The 22,338-nt window shown below is 39.1% G+C and overlaps 1 protein-coding gene across 3 annotated transcripts in view; it reads left to right on the top strand.

Annotated features, from left to right (window-relative positions):
* TDRD15 (tudor domain containing 15) overlaps positions 1 to 22,338 on the top strand; it is a 166,069-nt gene that overhangs the window by 18,001 nt on the left and 125,730 nt on the right. Inside the window, exons 3-4 of one of the 3 annotated variants that reach the window (XR_001874463.1) lie at positions 15,142 to 15,212; positions 15,308 to 15,571. The exons of the other annotated variants lie outside the window; for them this stretch is intronic. The gene's annotated coding sequence lies outside the window, so the exon portion shown is untranslated. Of the gene's footprint in view, positions 1 to 15,141; positions 15,213 to 15,307; positions 15,572 to 22,338 lie in introns of those variants that run through there. 3 annotated transcript variants of the gene reach the window in all.

Raw genomic sequence — 22,338 nt, forward strand, 5'->3', positions numbered from 1 at the left:
AGAACTATCAATAACAGGGCCTCATCATCAGGTGATTGAACAAAGTCAGAAAATATACCGTAGTACCAAAGTCAGAAAATATACCGTAGTACCAAAAAACCCTTTTCCTAGATCATTTCTTTCAAATTTACATGTCATCTGGTGTAATGGCTTTTTCCCAGCAAGTAACTTCTATGATAATTTATGATTAGGAGTGTAAATTTGTCTGATCTAAAAAAGTTTATTAATAAACAGGTATCTTATTTTGACAATGACTTTGTTCCATCCAGACAGAAAGAATTCACAGTGAGCTTTTGCCTCTTCTCTGTTATTTTTACACTCTAAGTATTTTTCAACAAGGAGGTTTTCAGTTTAAGGGAATGGACAGTCACCTAACAAATCTCCTTGGTACTAATAATACTAATTTTTGAGTGGGCCATGTTTGTAGGATATCTTACAACATTATTATACATGATATATATACATAAATACAGTGAAATATTTTTAGTCAGCTTTTACTTTATAACCTTTCAGCAGAATTAAATTAATTTTAAAAAGAAAACCTCGTTGAAATCAGTAAGCTTATTAATGATGGTAAGGGTTAGTTTTTTACAAAGAAAAATTACTGTTTACTGTATTTCAAAAAAGTTTTATAGTATGAAGAATAATATGATATATATGACTAGAAGTAATGGGAGGAAATTAAAAATAATTTAAACTTCCTGAAAATGAGTTCTATTAGACTGTAAAATAAGTTCCCAGGGGAAGCTGTAGAAGCCTCATTATATGGCTTATTTAAAACTAGATTAGATGAAGTGCCTGAAGGGAGCAAGCTTGGGCTGTTTCCTGTAAGGCTGAAGGAGATTACCTCGGGTATTTTTTTCCTTCTGAAATATTTTATTCTGTGATGTGGTCTGGGAAAGTCTTGTTCATTCTTATATGAGAATATTTTGCTCCTCTTTCTACAATACTTCTGTGTGATTTTTAAAATGAACTTTTTTCGATTTTTTACCATGATAGGAGTTTATAGGTCTTTATACTGATATGTAGCACACTAACTGTGAGTAAAACCAATATTTTTTTAATATAACATCAGGAATAACTTGACAAAGGTATAAGTATCCACACACATGCCTTAGTTTTTCTTCTTGATTTTAGAGTTAGAAATTTACTGTTAAGGTGGTTGTCATTACAACTTTGACTCTACATATCCATGAATGGCCTGAAAGTTTTTGTGATCATGATGCTTTCTTCTTTCTAGGGGGATGCAGTCAGTGGCAAGCCCATGATACCTGTGAGTGCAGACTTGTGCGTGCTGGAGGGTGATCTCAGCCCTCACCCAGGGCTCAGCCACAGTTTGGATGGGTACATGAGGGAGCTTGGAGGTTAACTGTGAAGCTCCTCTGTAAAAGGCCAGATATATTTATTATTCTCTGCATCAGTGACTGTATAGCTATTTCATACCAAGTGGAACAGTCCCAGAATAAAAGGATGTAGGAGAATGGCTGCATAGGCATTAGTGACTGCATATCTGAGATGGCTGTTTGGTTTTCTCACCACACAGAAGCAGCTCTGCAGCGTTTAACATCCTGCTTTGCAGACACTGCTGAGCTCTTTGGGCTGGAAGTCAGCTTAAAGAAGACAGAAGTTCTCCATCAACCTCAGGAAGTCTTCCATCATCTCCATATCACCACTGGTGAGTTAGAGCTCAAATCAGTCCAGCAGTTTAATTACCTCGGTTGCCTCATCTCCTCAGAGGGTAAGATTGACGGAGAGATAGACAACAGGTTAGCAAAGGCATAAAGTGACTTCGGAAAGCTTCATAAAAGAGTTTGGTGAAAAAAACACTTGAAGAAAAGTACAAAGATCAGTGTTTACAGAGCCATTGTGCTGTCTACTCTTTTATATGGATCCGAATCATAGGTCATCTACCGCCACCACCTGCGTCTCCTAGAGCGCTTCCATCAACGCTGCCTCCGTACAATCCTAAACATCCACTGGTCAGATTATGTGACCAACACATCTGTTCTTGAGCAAGCAGCTGTCACAAGTATTGAGGCCATGTTACTGAGAACACAACTGCATTGGGCAGGACATGTCTCCAGGATGAAGCACCACCGCCTCCCTAAGATCTTGCTTTATGGTGAACTTGCCACTGGCTGCCGCAAGAGAGGAGCCCCGAAGAGAAGATACAAGGACTCCTTGAAACAACATCTCAGCCTTGGCCATATTGATCACCATAACTGGTCTACTCTGGCCTCCAATCGGTAGAGCTGGAGACACACCATCTATAACACTGCTGATGCTTTTGAGAAAGCATGCAGGATCATTCTTGAGGAGAAAAGACAACACAGAAAGAATTGTTTCTTGCAGAATATACCATCTAAGGAGTCTAATGCTGTGCCTTTTGCAACCAGATGTGCCTATCTTGTATTGGCCTTTTTAGCCACCAGCGCGCTTGTAACAAACGTGGGTAGAGCCCTTCTCAAATCTTCCTTCGCGAAGCCCAGCCATGATGATGATTCTGGAAAGAGCAGCACTGTGCAGTTTCACAGAAATTCTCTTCCATAAACATGGAAAATCTTCAATACTTTTTTTTTTTTGTTCTCTAGCTTAGTCTCCATTATAAACTCATAAGACATATTTGATCTGAGCTTTCCTTATTTGTAGTTTTTACTTCCACAAGAGGAAATAGTTTCTTCTACAGTGGCTTTAGAAAAGATTTTTTATAAAACAAAACATTTTGCTGGTCTTTATAGCACTCTATTTGATTTTTTGGCAAGTATGCAGTCAGGGTGCAAACTCTCAAAATAACTAAGGGACCAATGGCCTATAAATTTACAATTCTACAGTATGAATCCACAGTATCTGCTCCAACAAGTTATGATTTCATAGCTGATGCCAGAGGGAGTGTAGACATTCATTTAATTTTGGATCATTAGATCCAAAGCTGTCCTGCTGGTTATGGCACGCTATTATTTTTGTCCCTGTCAAAACCAATGAACAGTTGTACTAGTGATGGGCTTAGCTGACCAGAGATGCTCAAAACAGAAGATTAATGATGAAGAGCTGGATCATGCACTGAATGTTTCAAGCAAGATTAAAAGAGAGGGGAAATTAAGTTTTTGTTTGAAATACATTTATGTAGCACTTGCATTAATGTTACAATATAATTGCAATACTTTCATCAAGAAAAAATGTGTAGTTTATAGTACATTTCAGATTATTTTTAAAAATTTTTTCTTGAAATGACTTTTCTTTACCTGTAGTTATGCAAGATCAATCCTGTAATACAAAAATATCTTCATCACCAGATGGCATATTGTCATCCACTGCAACACTGCTAAGTGACCGTTCAACTGTCATGGATGGCAAGGGCACAGATTTCTTTAAAATTGTGATTAAATTTCACCACTTCCAGTGATACTGCTACATGAATTTTCTGAGTGCATTGGGTATGTGTGATAGGGCTTTCATAGAAAGTGGGGTGGCTTCTGTGAGAAGCTGCTGGAAGCTTGCCCCATGTCTGACAGAGCCAATACCAGTTGGCTTCACTCAACTCCAGTCCACTGATGACCAGGTCCAAACACATCAGTTGCAGTGAGAGCACCTCTGGGATAACAGAGTTTAAAAGGGGAAAAAAGTTATTGCATGGGAGCCAGAAGAGTGAGAATATGTGAGAGCAGCAACCCTGCAGACACACATGTCAGTGCAGAAGGAGGGGCAAGAGGTGCTCCAGGTGCTGGAGCTGAGGTTCCCCTGCAGCTCGTGGTACAGCCCATGGTGAGGCAGCTGTGCCCCTGCAGCCCATGGAGGTCCATGAGGGAGCAGAGATCCACCTGCAGCCTGTGTAGGGCCCCATTCCAGAGCAGGGGGGATGCCCAAAAGAGGCTGTGACCCTGTGGGAAGCCTGTGCTGGAGCAGGGTCCTGGCAAGACCTGTGGCCCTGTGGAGAGAGGAGCCCACACTGGAGCAGGGGAAGAGTGTGAAGAGTTCTCCCCCTGAGGAGGAAGGAGTGGCAGAGACAACGTGTGATGAACTGACCACAGCTTCCATTCCCCATCTCCCTGAGCTGCAGCAGGGAGGAGATAGAGAAAATCGGGAGTGTAGTTGAGCTTAGGGAGAAGTGGAGGGAAGGTGTTTTAAAGTTCAGGTTTGTTTCTCATTATCCTACTCTGATTTGATTGGTAATAAATTAAGCTAATTATCCCAAGTTAAGTCTGTTTTGCCCATGTTGGTAACTAGTGAGTGATGCCTCCCTGCCCTTAGCTCAACCCACAAACCTTTTGATATATTTTCTCTCCCCAGCCCACCTGAGGAGGGCAGTGACAGAGCAGCTTTGGTGGGCACCTGGTGTCCAGCCAGGGTCAGCTCACCACAGTGGGCTTTGTTCTTTCACGAACTTCCTTCCTCTGATTAACATTTTCTTACATTTTTTCACTTGAGCTGAGAGGGTGTCCCATTCCTTACCTCCAAATCGGCTATGAAATTTTCAGTTTCTGAAAGGACATATTTGCAGAGTCTTACAGTTTATATTACGTACTATCCTTGGGCTCCTTGGGGATTGTGTGTATCAAAACTGTGTGATCAAAACAGGACACTGGCAAAAATGGTGTGCTGATCCGTGCAAAATTGCAAACCTGGGAGATATTGAAGAATAGTTTTGTATACTCAGTAGATTGGGGATACTTTTTCTGCAGCACATTTTGTTCGCTATTTAACGATAACAATCAATTTGAAGCAATGGCTTGGCTAAATAAGAAAGAGATTAAGATATTATGTTGACCAGGAAACAAAATGTTTCGATTTCACCAAAATACAACTGGCCACCAGGTGGAGACTTTGTATTAATTTTCCTAAACCAAAGCTACAAGAAAAGATATCAGCCTAAGAAGCCATTTGCACAAAAATAAAATAATCTCATTTATTTTCCAGGTCTTCTTGTAGATAATTCTTGCAATGAAAAGTTTCCCAAGCTGATCTGAGAAGGCTAAGCCTTAATTCTTCAAAAAAAAAGAGAAGCATAGAGTATAAGATTTAGCAACATATTACTGAATTGTTTCGTGAAATAATGGAATTTGCTAAAGTTAAATATGTTCTATCTGCCTGATTCTTCTTTTTAAGTGGCAGGGAATTGACCAATCTGGAATTATTGTCATTAAAAATGACCTATTTATAAAAACTCTTTGGCCTTTAGAATTTGCAGCAGGTTTAAATAACATTTATCTTTGTGTAGCATAGTTAATAGCAAAGACATAATTGCATGCTTTTCTGTAAGTGGAAGTCTCTAAATGCAAATACTAATAGACAGTGTCATCTGTAACAATCTACAAATTTATGGAGGAAATTGGTTTTTCCAGGCTAACTATTTATTAATATGGAGGAGAGTAGTATGAAACTGGGGCTCCACCATGTTTCTTTACATTTTTATACCATGAAGAGGCTGCAGAAAGAGGTGAGGACCCATTGCCCTGTAACTAATCTGGCTGCAGATTTTCAGTAATAGGGCAGGAACATAAAACCATTCTTTCCTCTGTAATCAGCAATAATACCATTTTTCAGCTACAGACTAGTTATTTGGAAAGGGGTGATTTGTGAGTAAATCTGAGTGAGTAAAGGAAAAGAAAGGCTGATACCACGAATCGGATGATTTAGTTTATGCAGAAGCTTATGCCCCCAAAAAATGATGAGGTGATCTTGGATAGGACCTGAAGGCAGGTGAGGCATGAGGCTGTGATGGGAATGAGGAGCAGAAGGGTCTCACTGGGATTTCTGCAGTATTCTGCTACTCTGCACTTTGGTGTGCTTAATTTATTTCCTGGTTTTCATCCTGAAGAACAAAAAAAAGGATACCACCCTTATTGCTCCTTTCGGTGTATCCCATCAGCAAATACATTTGAAAAATACTCATTTGAAGGAAAGAACAAATGGAATTAAAGCTTAAGCCAGGGCTGGTAATTCCACTTTGGGCCTGAGGACAACCACAATACTTATTTGTAGCAGTAAAAGGGAGTTGTGGAATGGAAGGAGATGCTCTGGTGGAAAACTGGTGACTGACAGTGTTTCAAAAGAAGGAAAATGAAAGTTAAATAAGTAAATACTAGAAGAACAGTTTTAAAGATTCCAGAGGACTTCTAGGATCAAGTAGTTCATAGGAGCTGGGCAGTTGAGGAATTTTCTACAGATTTTGATTTGCTCTAGATTTGGTGTGAAACGTGCAGTTATAAAGCTGTGAGGGTACCCAGTGAGTTCTACTGGGGTTACTACTGCATCTAAATGTGATTCTAGGTCACACTAATCCCTTGTGTGCTGTGGAGGAGATCCAGAGTGCCTTAGGCCAGCTAAACCTGGATGGGCTTTCAGTTTTCAGTGCAGGACTAAGGACTGGTTTTCTTTCTATTATCCACATCAATCTTCTGATTTTTTCTTGAGATACAGAACAAATTTTGGAAAGGTATTTCATCTTAATTTGAACTAATCACTTGATTAGCCATTCATCGTGGCTAATTGACCATTTGTCATTAGAAATGTTCATCTTTAGTTTTATTAAGAATTTGCCTTTTTTAACTTCCAGCCATTGGTGGTGTTTGGTGCTTGGCAGTTTGGCTTTCTAAGGAGTTCATTGTGTATCATTAGAAAAATACCCAAAGACTAAAAAAAGACCCCCGTAATTAGCGTGCTTTAGTGCTGTTTGTACATGAGGGATGTGTGGCCCTTTGAGAGCAGATTCTCGTAGAGTGGACTGTTTATGCAGTCAAACATAGTTCAATGTGGTTAGAAGGAGGAGAATCTAGCACTTAAAATAAGATCTGAAAACTGTCTGATGTCCCTCGTATTATTTGGACTCACTGTTAGTGTGAAATACTAAGTGGGGCAAAGCTCCTGCTCTCATCTTCAGGGTTCATTCTCATATCCACATTAGACCTTCTATGATGGTGCAACCCACAGTTCTTCAAGGTGATGTTTTGCTTCTGTATTACTGAGATCAGTTTTATAAAGGGGGACTATTACATAATCTGCAGGTTTAAATGTGTACCTTAATATTTTCCCTTATTTTTAAATTTATACTTATTTTCTTCTTTGTATTTCTGAGCAAAAGAGTTTCAACAGATTCTTTAAGGGGCAGTGAGGTTCATAGACCTTATTTAATAATTGACCAGTATGCTTAAGCCAAAGAAGAGCATTAATTGCAGCAAAATATTAAACCCCTTATTGAGATTTTTTTTCTTTTAATACAGCTTTTGAGATTTGTTGAAATAAATCAGAATAACAGACTGTTTTGCATTTGATCAATGCATGCGCTGGCCTAAGCTGCTGAACTATTCAGCAGGCTGAAGGTTTTCACCATTGTCCTTGTTCGTGCAGATATCACAGAGGAAAAGATTAAGAGCATTATAACTTTAGCATAAAACTAAGAAGTAATATAATAGGAAATAGTCTACATACAACAAAAGGAAAATTTGCACGGGCTTACTTTTATCCAAACATTTGACCTCCATCTTAGATGGCTTAAAAAGGACAAGGGAAAACCTATACCCATTTGTCCTGGTGCAGTAATCTGAAAGTTAATACATTGGGAAATATTCCTCACTAACTCTGAACTGGATGTGCAATTTTTATTTTTTTTTTAATTAAAACCTGCATTTCTTATTCCACTCCTGTGATGGCGAACCAGCTGCCCTGTGGGAAAGCAATAATATTTTGCATTTACTTAGCATTCCTCATCAAAATATCTAGAAATCTGCTTTTTCTGATATATCAGTCATTTCATCATTCAGATCTTCCACTGGCTCTTTCTGTAAGAAACACTGAGTTTGAACCATCTTCAGAGCACTTGACAGCTCTGTCTCTGGTTGTATCTTGGATTTTGTGTTCTGTCAAGTCCCCTTGACCTGGCTTTTTAAACCTTCCTGAGGTTCAAACACTAGTTGTGCTGGTAGCATCCTCATAGTAGTTTATGATTTTATCATGCCGTCCTTCAGGAGAAGAACATTTCGCTTTTCTGCAGTCACTAAACCAGTCACGTCTCTTTACTCAAAGACTTAGAATTTCAATTTTTGACATATACGCTGGAACTGAGTCTATAGCAATATAAAATAAACTAAAGGAAAAGGAATTCCTAAATCTGAATCCCCCTAAAAGTCTTAAAGCATAGACATCTGCCGTTTCGAGTTGATAGAATTTAGCTTTCTCTGATTGTGATGAATTGCCCAGCACTGAATACAGAATTGATAGCTGTAGAAATCACTTTCTGCTGTGCAGGTCTTGCCACTGGCAGGTTAGAGGCACCTAAGGAGAAAGGGAGGTTGAAGGCATCATTTTTTGTACATTTATTGTCTTCAGTATTATTAATTTAAAGAAAAGTTTCAGTTCCAAAATGATGGTTCACATTTTTACGTACATTCTTATATTCCAATAATGGTACTGCTGGATTCAAGAAGAATTTTATTGAGTAAGGGAGGTTCTGCAAGAGTCTAGCAAAAAGTACTCAGCTAGCAACTTCACAGTCGTCCTCTCTACCCAAAAAATTGGATCTGCAGAAATTTGAATGTGCTCACTGCATTTCACTCTCTCTTTATTTGAATCCATTATGTATTTTATATTTCTTATTCTGACAAAACAATCAGACAGAATGGGAATGACATATTTAAGGGTGGTTATAGGAGCGTTTAAGGCAGTATAAAAAAGTGAGATGGTCTGGTTACTAAATCGTTCTAATAAAGGACAGCATTGCTTAGTTTTATTTTATAGTCTCCTGAACAATAAAAACAGTACCTTCTCCACTATTTTCATTTTTTAGTGAAAGCAACTGTTCTGGAGAATAAGATGGGAAAAACATAAGAAGTATTGAAATAATTATGCTAATATTCAAAACAACGACTTGCAAGTCACTGCTATATAAAAAATGTTTCCTTCTTTTTCTGTTTTTTTTTTTTTGTTTGTTTTTTAATATGAAACATCTATCAAGTAAACAGGAAAGGAAGACTGTCTTTTTCTGAGTGGTTTCATTTCCAGTGTTTCTTTGGCTTCCCCTCAAGGGTCAGACTCAATAAACAGCTGTGCACTGTGTGTGAATAAAATCAGTGTTGCAGAACCGCATAGCACACCAACAGAAAAGGGTTTTAATTCTTTTCTCTTTGAGTGTAACTGGGACACTTATGAATTTAACTTTTCCCATTCCAGTATTTGCTCTCAGTGCTTTCATCAAGGAGGAATTCAAAACAAGAAACAGCTGGAGCCTTTTCTTTACACTTCACCTGCTATTCACATCAATAACCCTTCAAAACACAAATGTGCTGGCAACTCACACACAATTTTCACTGCACCCACTTTTGTGTGGAGAACAAAAGTAGCTTCATCATCTCACTCAGGATAACAAATATTAGAAATCTGCATGACACCATTTTCTGGGAAATCTCTTATTTCCTATGTCAAAGGACAAAAACCTGACTCACACATAAAGGATATTCTGGTTTATATTTAAAAAGATACATGTATATTCTTCATTTGTGTGCATTTTTTTTTCTTCTTGAATCATAAAGATCAAGATATACCTTTTATCAGGCACAAGACACAAACAACAGCATTTATGTGTAGAGAGAGTGTATTGTATATAAGTTCCTCAATGGTTGTAAGGCACCTGGGGAGAGGTGCTTGACTGTGTGATCCTTGGCTGACCAGGTAGCTTCTGGAGGGTGAGAATAGCCCATCTATGTTAGCTGTTGATAGAAGTGCCTTTAAATAACAGAGTTGCAGAGCAGGGGACAATGGTAGATGGTTACATTGTGCACGTCTGTGTCAGAGGGAGCTACAGCACATTACACAGCTGTTGGTTGGTCCGCCTTCTGCCACAAAGATGGCCAGGTGTTCTTCCAAGCACCCAGGAGATCTTTAGCTGCCTGTTTGGGCTTCCTAAGTGACCATGAATGTATACTGCATATAAGGACACTGTGGACATTTTGGGATAGATCTCAGGGGCTATATTTCATATAGCTTGTGATAGCATTCAGTCTAAGTGTATCTCACATGGTCTGCAGTGAGCAGTTGTGGAGAAGAGCTTGGGTCTGTATAATTTTTGTTAGCAGACGTAATAAAAAAAATTAGCTATATAACCAGTTTATATAGGTCTTGGCATTGTTTTCCAGGTAGTTGCCTGAGGAGGCCTTACTGATGGGGGCAAGGACACAGAGATGGATGGGCAATGGAGTGTTGCAAATCCTCACAGATTTACTCTGGGAGATTTTGGAGTTTAAGAGAAGATTCCATATTTCATTCTGTGCCAGGCTAACCTGCAAACATGGACTGAATGAGTCTTCCTGGGTTATCAAATTAATCTTCTGGCTGTTTTTAAGTCATCCAGATAAATGGGAACAGTTTTGCCCTGATCTTGCTGATGACTCATAATAGCACAAGAAACATCTCCTCTTCTTCGTGTTCCTATAGGATCTAATGTAACTAGAAGCAAGACTGTTTTTATAGTCCTTGGAAGCTTTTCAGGGGTTTTTTTGTGCAAATAAAACAATATTTTCTTTGTGCACATGGCCAAGTAGTCCACACAGAATGAGGTTTTCTCTATTGCCTGTCTCAGAAATGAAAACTGGGGTAATGGTGGTTTCATGTTTCATGATTAAGATTTGTAAGAACAACATATTCATGCTTTCACTTACGTAACTTGGGAAATGAGCTACACCAGCTACAATGTCTTTTATCTCCCTGAAATGTGCACATTCAAAGGTTACCTGTGTAAGCCTAAGTCAGTGGAGACTAATAGACACATCTAGGGAAATACTTTCGCTCATGGAATAGGTGTCCTGGAAGCTGCTTTAACCATCTTGCTTTTCTGTATGGACTACAGAGGTAGCTTAGAGACAGAAAACTGTCTTAGATGCCTAAAATTAAGAGTGGTTGTATCCTATCTCTATCGAACAGCCCCGAGTTAGGCGACAATTAATTGGTCACTGTCCTACTCTATAAGGCTCCACAGTCAGAGTGCAGGCTACAAGTCCTTCCTATCATTAACAACCCAAGATGACTAACTCAGATTTTTGAATCATCACACTAAATCTCAGTATGTCATTTTTAGGTGTTAGCTTGCCTTAGGTTGTTTGAGTCTGACCTCCAGCCTCTATAGTGAAAAAAACCCGATATCCAATTTTATTCATTTAGCTATTTAATACAAATTAGTTTCCTTGTAGCTTGAGCCTTGAAGGAGGCAAGAACTTTTGTGTGAATTTTTGGTGGATCACAATAAAGATCACAATAAAGAGCCGTCTGTGCACTAACAGCGTATGCCCAGGGACAATTTCTGCTGCACATCAACAGTTTGACAGACATGATTTTTTTTCCTGATCCTTAGAAGAAATGAAAAGATTTTTCAGACTTCCTAAAGATGCTGATTCCTAAAGCTCTATGAGTTTTTTATTAAAGCATTCCAGTGTCACAGCATCCACACTTGTGCCCTCGTAGTTGATAGTCAAGGGGGATATTTGCAGGACTGACTGCACAGTGACCTCAGGTTTCCAGCAGCAGCAAAAATGCCTTGGGGAAACTCAAGAGATTTATCATAATGCTGTTTGTTTACAGGAACTTCCAGGTACAACAGAGACTGACGAGAACTGTACCATACAGCTTAAACAGTAAAGAGCTTAGCAAGAACAATATAGAAAGACAGGCAGTCCGATATTTACATCGTATACAAAATTTTTCTCTGCTCGATGGTGTTAAGAGTTCCCTAGAGCTGTTTTCCTTGATATGCTGACATTGCTGGGCCTACAGTTCAACACACTGCATTGGGTATAAATTCAAGGGGCTTTTTTTCTCCCTCTGTTTTTCCTCAAGGCTGGTCAAACTTTGCAGAAAGTTACATGTTTTAAGGAGAATTTGGCTTAGTAGATCTATACAATTTTTTGGAGGCACTGCCATGATCACGTGATATAGAGGTAAAATAAGGTAATGAAAATTTTTTATCTGCAATTTGGCTTTCCTGTTTAGCTTGTGTAAGGGAAGGGTAAAGTCCTCACTGGTGAACTGAAGAACTGGTTGGCTAGTAGGCAGGTTCCAAGTAGAGACTCTCAATTTTTCTTTGATGTCAAGAACTCTTTTAGGTACCTGCAGGGCCCATTGGTGCAAAATCTGAATAACTCATGGAAATATATTTTCCTACTAAACTTGCTCTGTGAAAGAAAGGGACATATTTGTATCCTTGCTGTACAGATAGTGCTCTAACATCCCAGTTCCCAGACCTTTGTGCAAAATCTGAATTTTGAGAGATTGAAATGAAATGCTGAATTCCAAGTACACAGTCATTAAACTCTTTAATACCCCAGGTCTTGCAACAGGCTGCCCAGGGAAGTGTGGAAATCACTGTCCCTGGAATTGTTCAGAAGGCCTGTGAATGTGGTGCCTGGGGACATAATTTAGTGGTGAACATGGTGGTGTTGGGTTAATGGTTGGACTCAATGATCTTAGAGGGGTTTTCCAACCTCAACAGTTCCGTGATTCTAAGCTTCTAAATATATGGATTTTTTCCAGTGAAATTCCCTTAAATGTTTGTTCAGGTTTTACTGTGGGACGAATCTCTCTCTGCGTGTTCTTCACTGACTACAAAGAAGCATCAGCTTCCAGGTTAGAACAGGCACCTGCCTTGCATACCTCTAAAATGCATGAGATAAATTTAGATGTAAACCCCTAAGCCCCAGGAGACGTTTTCAGGCACCAATCCCACCTTGCTGTTGGTTATTCAGGTAGCTCTGTGCTTGACAGACACCCTTCTCAGAGCTACTGATGATCTCTGGGATGTAAGCCCTTAAAAGTTTGGCAAGTACTTGGATGTAGATTACATATCATAAGGCTCCTGAATTCAGGACAGCAAATTATTGGAATATTTTTCTTTCCAGTGATTACCATAAATATTTAGGGAGCTTGTTTCAAAATATTTTGCAATCATTAGGTAGTTTTTGGCCATTTTTACTTTTAACAGTCAAGGCAGCTCAGATTTCAGGTCATATTAATATAGTTTACCTTCACAAACATCTCTCTCGGGTTTAGTTACTTTTTTTAAATTTTACCTTATTTACTGCATTTACTGTTGAAACAGTTACCATGTCCTACAGGAGATACCACGTTTTTAAATTCTGTGAGTTGAGTATGCAAGTTATTACTGTTCATTAAAAATAAAATAGAGCCATACATAAACCGCAACACTTCAGAGTTTCTTCTCTCCCAAACAAGGAAAAAAAATTAATTTACAGGGTGGATGATAGCAGTATAGAGAATAATCAAAACAAACAAACAGCTCTCCACCAAAAAGACCCAAAAAACCTATGAAACCAAACCCAAAACAAACCACAAACCAAACACAAAACCTGTAATTCAAAAGTCAACATTTTCAGGATTTTTAAAATATATGTATATATGTACACATGAGTATGAAAAACTAATGCATAGTCTTGTGATCAACTACCTTTGAAACAAACCATGAGCAAAAAGGACACAGGAATGAGACCTGTGGCAGCTATATAATGGTCTCCAAAGGCAAACCTCCCCAACTATTGGTCTTACAAATTTGTGGTTGATTGAAGTGTAGACTGCAAACCTCATTGGATTGTGCAGCTCTCAAACCACACAAGAATGGAGAGTATTATAGCAGCAGCTGTTACCACGGACGTTGACAGAAATCTGAAAAGTGCAAAGGATAAACATAACAAAAAAATAAAACCTTTCCAGATGGCTGTACAGCTTCCTAAAAACATACACTGCCACTGAAGGCAGGCTGGATTGAAAAGATATGTTGTCTAAAATAAAAAAGCAGTAGAAGCTGCTGTGTGTTAAAAAAAAAAAGGTAGAAAAAAATAAATTGCAAGAAGTTGGTAAGTGAAATTTTTTCTCCAGTCTCTGCAGAACTTAACTATGCAATATAAAGTGGCAGATGCAAGCTGTAACTACGATCAGTGCATAGGTAAGACTGTAAGCACCATTCTAAGAAGCATGGCTGGATGGTTAAATGATAAATGCCATTTGACTGCATTTTGATAAAACAATGTTGCTGGAGTAAGACAAGCAACTAAACCCAGGGTTGACTAGCACGTCTGCCTGCCTGTTTTCTATACAAATCTAACCATGCACGTCCATGCCTGTGTGACCTCAAGATTAGACTAACATAACTGATTTATTGGGATCTGTTTTTGGTATGTGGTCCCCAGCAAGTAAAAGAAATGAAGCTGGAACTCATGCATGAGGGCTTGTCAGTGTCTGCAAATTGTAGTTTCCCTGAATAACTGCCTGCTGTTTAAGATGAATGGCAATTCCATATATCACAGCACATAGTGTACACCATTAGCAGATTTATTTCTGGATGTCAAAGAGCTCTTGATTACCTTCTACTTTCAGAAACTTTTGCCAGTTTGGCTGAAAGTTTCCTGACCCATTTGTCTGCAGGAAAAATATAAAAAGGAGATAATCATCACAACTCTTCCCTTATCAAGACTTAAATGACATAGGGCTGCATTTCATGTGATCTAAAATGAGAAGCTGGCCAGTGTTTCATAGAATTAAGACTACTGCAATTAGAAAGTTAAAATTTAGCAAGTTTTTTTCCCCTGTTATTTCTGTCATCAACAGGCGGTTCTAACAGGATATTTCTTTTAGTTTTTAGTCTCAAATTATTGGTGGCAGATTTATACTATTTGTTCTTGTACCAAAATTATTCTTCAGACTTATATAGTTCTTCCTTTTTGTTGTATCATCTGAGATATATTTCTAATCAGCTTCCACTCAAGTTTGATTTGACTAGAGCAAAGAAGCCCACCAGCCTTCCTTCACTTCTCATAAAGAATGTTTTTCTTTCCTTGATCAGCCTACCAGCCTTCTCTGCATTTCTCCCTGTTTGATCATGGGCAACAGCCAGAGGGGTGTGTGTGATATTCCGGTGCTGGTCATGCACTAGGAAGCAAAGAAAGGAGCAAAACCACAGCCTGGCACCTTAACTTAAGAATTGTTATTTCTGAGCATTTATCTGTGGTGTCTTAACATCCTGTAAACATTTTTAGTACCGTAGAGGCACATGTAGAGTGAAATTTTTGAAATAACTATCTAAACTTCCACTGCCTGTCAGTATAATTCCACACTCTTTTGCTAATTTCAATCTAAATTGCTTCCTTTCAGACCTAAAACCATGCAATCTAAATAATATATTAAACATGAAGGATCCAAATGAAGCCTGGCAGTCACTCAAGGTGAGATTACAGCCTGTTTAAAATGAGCATGTGCTATTTTAGAGGCAGGTGTCTCAAAGGTAATTGTCATCATCTTCTCCTTTGGATTATTCCAGAAATCATCAGGAAGATTGTGTACTTCCATTAGCCTCGACAGCTGGTTCTGCTGACGCTGGGATGTCATAAAAAGTGTTGTTAGAGTGATGCATTTCTCACGGAGAGCACATGGGCAAATGTAAGAAATGCTGCTCTGAACCAGGTATTCGCCTGAAAGACTCCTTCCTCCTGCAGGATAGAACAATCACATATTATTCAACTTGAAAGAAAAAAGCACCATCCAAGATACTGTCCAAGCTTTTATAAAGTGCCTTGGATGGAACCACCAGATACAATTTCTTACTGTACAGTCCCTTAAAGAAAAATGATACAACAGACATCTCATTTCAGATGATAGACTCTGCTTTTCTAACCACATTTCCTAGCCAATCAACAGAATAATATTTTTTAAAATGATTTAAAACATATCTATGATTTTATGAACCTATGGACATTGTATATGCTCTGCGCTCTCTGTGTCATTCCACTGCTAAATTATGAAGTTGAATCCTGGTTTGGTAACTTATTCACATAAGCAACAATTATTTTCACTATTTATTGTGGTTGCTTAGGTGTTCCCTAGCTGTTTTGAATAATTAAGCCTCCAGAAAACCTCTATCCCAAACATCAGCAATCCTTGTTTATTAAAACTGTAACACTTGTTTCTCAAGATCTTCCTTGTTGAGCTATAATTTCATAGTCTCAGACTGGCTTTACTGGGGCATTTCTGTTTGAATGCATGTTAACCCTTTGTTTTGTACATTGTAAATTATCTCTGTCACAACTATAAATCAGTCATTGTAACTTCACTACATGCAGTAGCTCTAAGAGAAGCAGAAGAAGCAGAACATAGTTCTAAGAAGCAAAGGTTAGATTGCTAAGTGTGACAAAATCCAGATAATCTCTGTTCTAGACTGCTGAAGGAGTCTAGTGCAGTAAATGCCAAGTCCAGCAGCAAGAATATTTAACAGACTTTAGGATTGTCTGATTAGATAGTGTCAAAATCAGTAACAATTTTTTAGAAATGACTCACCCCTCCTCCCCAACAACCTTCTGCTCTTTCACTTCTCACAAGGGCCAACTCGGGACTTTTTTCAGTGCGAGCAAAACTGAAGTTTGCCACTGCATGGGTGAGCATCAGAGATATGTATTTAACCCTCATTGTTTGTGGTGACACTTCAGTTCAAAGAGGGATTTCAGGAGGACAGAGTAGGCAATAAGGGGCTTGAAGAAATTTTTAAAGTTCTAGTGAAGTACAGACAAATGGAAGAGGCTGGTCTGAGGATCTTTGCTTTTTTTTTGGTCAGAGTAGCCAATAATTATCTTTCCTTTATTTTATTTATTTTATTTTTTCTTGTGTTAGGTGATACAGTGGTATTATCCCTTTGGATTTCAGAAAAGCACTTTCCACCATGCTGCATAGGAATTTCGTACTGCAGGTGGAGATGATGGCAATTAATAGAGGCTGTGGGGTAGATTGAAGAGCTGTTGAAAGGGGAGACTGGGACAAAGAAAGGCTACTGTTATTATCCTCAAGGGATCAATCTGTGACAGATCGCGTTTAATGTATTCGTTAATGACCCAAATATAGAGAACTAAATATGGGATTCTGAAATTCAGACCTGGTCATAAAGCTGGGATGGGATACTGGGGAGTGGGGAAGGAACGATCCACTGAAAGAAGCCAGCATGGATCAGATGACTCAGGCAGCTGAAATGAAAAGTGTGAGATAAACTTGAGAGTTTCAAATTACAATACTGGGCACTCAGAAATCAATATAATTTTTGGTTTCTTTTTTTTTTCTATAAATAGAGGATTTCTAAATTGGAAAACAAAAAAGATCGTTCCTTAGCTGAAAGATGAAGCTCGGAACTGCCAAGGAATTTACTTGGCTTCCGGTGTTTTCCATTGTAAAAAGCATTGGTTAAACCTTAGTTGACAGATTAAAAGACTTTGCCTTTTTGACCTAACCAACTGAGTGTCAAAAGGGATAACTTTCTGCAAATAATTTTGGAGAACAAATATTAAACAGGAAAAAAGTTCTGAAGTTAAAAAAAAAATAAAATTGGTCTTCAGCAAGTTTAGGGTAAAAAAGAAAAAGAGTGAATTACTGGAACACTGGAATGGTGTTCCACAAATAGCCAGCTGGAGAAGGAATGAAAATTGTTTTAAGATGGTGTTTGGTAATCTACTGAAAAGGATTGCACATTAAAATAGGAGAGTTTAAGAAGACTGGAAATTAAGTTTGTGATCAAGTTGTTGTAGATCAGCAAGTCCTTGGATATTTAGTGTCTCTGAAACAAGAGTAAATCACTTATCACACTGTATATTAATGACACCTTTCTGGGATTGGGTTGCTTGGGGGAGGGAGGGTAGATTTTTCCCTGATGATCCATAAATGGCTACTGGCGATTGAGCGAGAAGAGTTGCCTTCCCCTGATGTGTGTGCAAAAGAAGAAAAAGCTACCTCCAGTTTTTCTGGAACCATTACACATTTAAGAGACTAGAACAGCTCAGGCTGGCAAGTACTAATTTTGACCCACTCTCTCTCATTGTAGGACGCGGTCAACTTTCTTGGTTCATATATTTCATCGGTGCCTATGCAAGATGAGTTAATATGAGAGCAGGTAGACAGCAGAGGCTGAGTTTGAGTCACAGTATATATGTAGTAAATGCTAAATAACAGTAATGCTGTAGGACTTTGGTAGAAACACTGTTTCAGAAGCTACATTTAGTAACACAGGTGATCCGTTCCAGTTCTGTGTTCTTGGTAAAAATTGCCTGAAATATGAAATCTTTAATCAGGCAAAACTTTTCTTAGAACTTTTGCTTAGAACTGTACTGAAATTTTAGTCCCCTTTAATATTTCTTCTTCTGTGAAGGCTTCCTGCTCTCTCAGATATTTATTTTCCCTAAATAGCAATCTGTTCCCTTTAAAAAAAATCACACTGTGCCAACACTCTACATAGTCTCTAAAAATTTACCCAGCAAGACACATCTCAAATAATTGTAAAGAAACCTAATGACAAGGGAAGGCAATAAGAGATCGGAATTGAAAATTTTCCATTTCTTTTAAGAAATAGCAATAAATAACTTCTTTTTTTCCCCAAAAATATCCATCAAAACTAACTTTGTTAATATTTGTGTTTTATTTCAAAATTATTGAATGGGAAATAAAAACCCCAGAAATTATAATAAGGACAGAATGAAATATTACTGTTCAAAAATAAAATAGAACATTTTAGTTTTATTCAAAAAACACCTAAGAGATAACTCTGTCATCGGTCACAGCCACCACGGCTTTATGAGAGGAAAGTCCTGCTTATCAAACCTGATTTCCTTCTATGACAAGGTAACCCACCTCATTGATCAAGGGAAGCCAGTTGATGTGATCTTTTTGGATTTCAGTAAAGCTTTCAATACTGTCTCTCACAAGATCCTTCTGGACAAAATGTCCAACACACAGCTGGATAAACACATCATATGGTAGGTGAGCAACTGTCTCATGGGTAGAGCACAGAGGGTAACAGTGAATGGGGTAACAGACTGGTGACCTGTCACTAGTGGGGTTCCACAGGGCTCTGTGCTCTTCAACATCTTCATAAATGACTTGGACACAGGACGAGAAGGGATACTAAGCAAATTTGCAGATGATGCAAAACTCAGAGGAGCTGTTGACTCCCTTGAAGGCAGGGAGGCCCTGCAGAGACACCTCAACAAATTAGAGGACTGGGCAATCACTAACCATAGTTCAGCAAGGGCAAGTGCTGGATTCTGCACCTGGGATGGGGCAACCCTGGATGTATATCATCATCATGGCTGGGCTTCACTAAGGAAGATTTGGGAAGGGCTCTACCCACGTTTGTTGCAAGTGCGTTGGTGGCTAAAAAGGCCAATACGAGATAGGCATGATCGGTTGCAAAAGGCACAGCAGAAAGACTCCTTAGATGGTGTATTCTGCAAGGCACGATTCTTTCTGCATTGTCTCTTCTCCTCAAGGGTGATCCTGCGTGCTTTCTCAAAGGCATCAGCAGTGTTATAGATGGTGTGTCTCCAGCCCTCCCAATTGGAGGCCAGAGTAGGCCAGTTATGGTGATCAATATGGCCAAGGCTGAGATGTTGTTTCAAGGAGTCCTTGTATCTTCTCTTCGGGGCTCCTCTCTTGCGGCAGCCGGTGACAAGTTCACCATAAAGCAAGACCTTAGGGAGGTGGTGGTCCTTCATCCTGGAGACGTGTCCTGCCCATCGCAGCTGCGTTCTCAGTAACATGGCCTCACTGCTTGTGACTGCTGCTGGTTCTAGAGGATGTATATACAGAATGGGGAATGATATACTGGAAAGCAGTGCCACAGAAAGGGACCTGGGGGTCCTGGTTGGTGGCAAGTTGAACATGGGTCAGCAGTGCCCTGGCAACCAGGAGGGCCAACCGTGTCCTGGGAACATCAGGCAAAGCATCGCCAGCCAGTCAAGGGAGGGGATTGTCCTGCTCTGCTCTGCACTGGGGTGGCCTCACCTTGAATACTGTGGCAGTTTTGGGCATCACAATATAAGAAAGATATTAAGCCACTAGAGAGTGTCCAAAGGAGGGCAATGAAGATGGTGGAAGGCCTTGAGGGGAAGCTGTATGAGGAGTGGCTGAGGTCACTTGGTCTGTTCAACCTGGAGGAGACTGAAGGGAGACCTCATTGCAGTTACAACTTCCCTATGAGGGGAAGAGGAGGGGCAGGCACTGCTCTCTTCTCTGTGGTGACCAGTGACAGGACCCAAGGGAATGGCCTGAAGTTGTGTCAGGGGAGACACTTTCTAATATATAGGTTATAGAACCTATATATTAGAAAAAGGTTCTGGAACAGGCTCCCCAGGGAAGTGGTCACAACACCAAGCTTGCCAGAGGTCAAGAAGCATTTGGATGATACTCTCAGGCATATGGTATGACTCTTGGGGATGGTCCTGTACAGAGCTGAGGGTTGGACTAGATGGTCCTTGGGGGCCCCTTCCAACTCAGAATATTCTGTGATTCTGTGAAAAAGCAATATTTTGAAAGAGCTACAAGTTTACTATGGAAATATGATTTTAAAGGAACATATTTTTCACTCTTTTTGGGGTTTTAGATTTTTTTTTACAACCTGTAATTAGTATTAAAACCTGTATTTAGTATTAAAAACTCCTAAAATTTTGTTTGATTCTGATGCAGACTGGACAGGGAAATGGATAATGAGATCATTCAGTGCACCGTGATTAAAGTGATCTAGGAGATACATTTCAAAGCATAGCCCAAGGAGGTTACACTATTTCAAAAGAGAAAGTATGTCATGATTGCCTTCTTTTTTGTTTTCTTATATATTTCCAAAGCTAATCTGTGATGGCATCTGTTTATTAAGCCACATAGACCATTTCCTTCATCTAATTCAGCAACTCATGATCATAACCAAGTGATTTTGAAAGACTTTTTTCTAGTGTAGACATGAGTTCACCATGTTCTGAGGAACACAGGTGATTTAAATTGTTTCCTTTTAGACAAAATTTGGGGAGTTTACTGTCATGTGCATTGCAAAAATTTCCTAAAATACATTGTTTCCAGGCCCCAGTCTGGTGACGTGATTCTGAATGTGACATTCTCTAATGTTATGTGAAGAAAACCAACACCTCATAATTCTGATTCCCATAACCATTATTCCTTGTTCAGGTACATCTTGTGTGAATAAACATTTCCTAATACACTTTTTTCTTTGTGAAAGCCTGTAATTTTTGAGACACCTGGTTGCAGAAATGAGGAGACACCTTTTCACTCTGAAGAAATAATTCTGAACCCTGGGATTCACGGTTAGTCTATCCAAGTGCTTGAACAAATGAAGATCAAGGGACCGGGTATTGTAATTTGGCTGTGCTGGGGTGTGGTTATAAGGATTCTTGGCGTACCTCTGGTCTGACTGCTCTTCAGGGTATTCCTAGGCATGGTCTAGGAGTAAACTTGTGCCATGGCACATTCCTTGTTGACAGTTTAAATGTGTTGGAGATCACTGTGGCCATGGAGAGGATTGTCATGGATTAGTTCATTAATATGAAAGAGCCGCAGTATCCTGTGCTAGAAACCTAGAAGATAGAGAGTTTTGGATAAATCACAGAGTGCCTACTCATAGAAACATGTAGATGTGAAATAACTGGGTGTCTAAGGGTGCTGTAGAAAACATGACCAGGTCACGTGTAATGACGAGTTCATATTTGCAAAGAATATCACAGTAAAAAGTGTTTCTGTTGAAAGAAACAAAGTAGTTGTGGGGCTATAGGAAGTGTGATTGCAGATAAAAGTGTCAACTACGTAAAGTTTTGGTTATGTGGGAGTAGGGTGATACACTGATGTATGGAAAGACATCAAGAATTTTAAAAGAATATGTCTTTTTTTCCAAAGACAATAGTATTACTAGTGGAAAAATACAGCAAAGGAAAGCTTCCTTACTATGAGTTTGAATAGACCGTGAAATAGTTTTTCAGGGAAAGCAGAGAAAACTGTACCAACTACATGTTGTACAACCGTAGTGATTTTGGATGGGATTGAGTTAATTTTCTTCATAGTAGCTTGTATGGTGCTATGTTTTCGATTTCTGATGAAAACAGTGCTGATAACAGAGCAGGAATTTGTTATTAGTGAACAGCATCAAGGCCTTTTTTGCTTCTCACTGTGCTCCCAGGGTGAGGAGGCTGGGGGTGCACAAGAAGCTGGGAGGGGTCACAGTTGGAAAAGCTGTCCCCTGACTGACCAAATACTATATGATGTCATGCTCAGCACAATAAAAACAGAGAGGGAAGATTTTTGTCAACTCTGCAATTCCATGGGAACTGACTGGGCATTGGTCTGCTAGTGGGGAACAGTTTGGAGTTTTATCACAGCTTTTTTTTTTTTTCTTGGCTTTGTTTTTCTTTGCTTTTTGCCTTTATTTTTAACTTTTCCTATTAAAGTGTCTTTATCTCAGCCCACAAGTTTTCTCACTTTTACCCTTCTGATTTTTCTCCCACAACCTACTGTGGGGGAATGAGCGTGCGGCTTTGTGGT

Source organism: Lepidothrix coronata, unplaced genomic scaffold (genome assembly GCF_001604755.1).
Source record: "Lepidothrix coronata isolate B3197 unplaced genomic scaffold, Lepidothrix_coronata-1.0 Scaffold39, whole genome shotgun sequence".
NCBI lineage: Eukaryota > Metazoa > Chordata > Aves > Passeriformes > Pipridae > Lepidothrix > Lepidothrix coronata.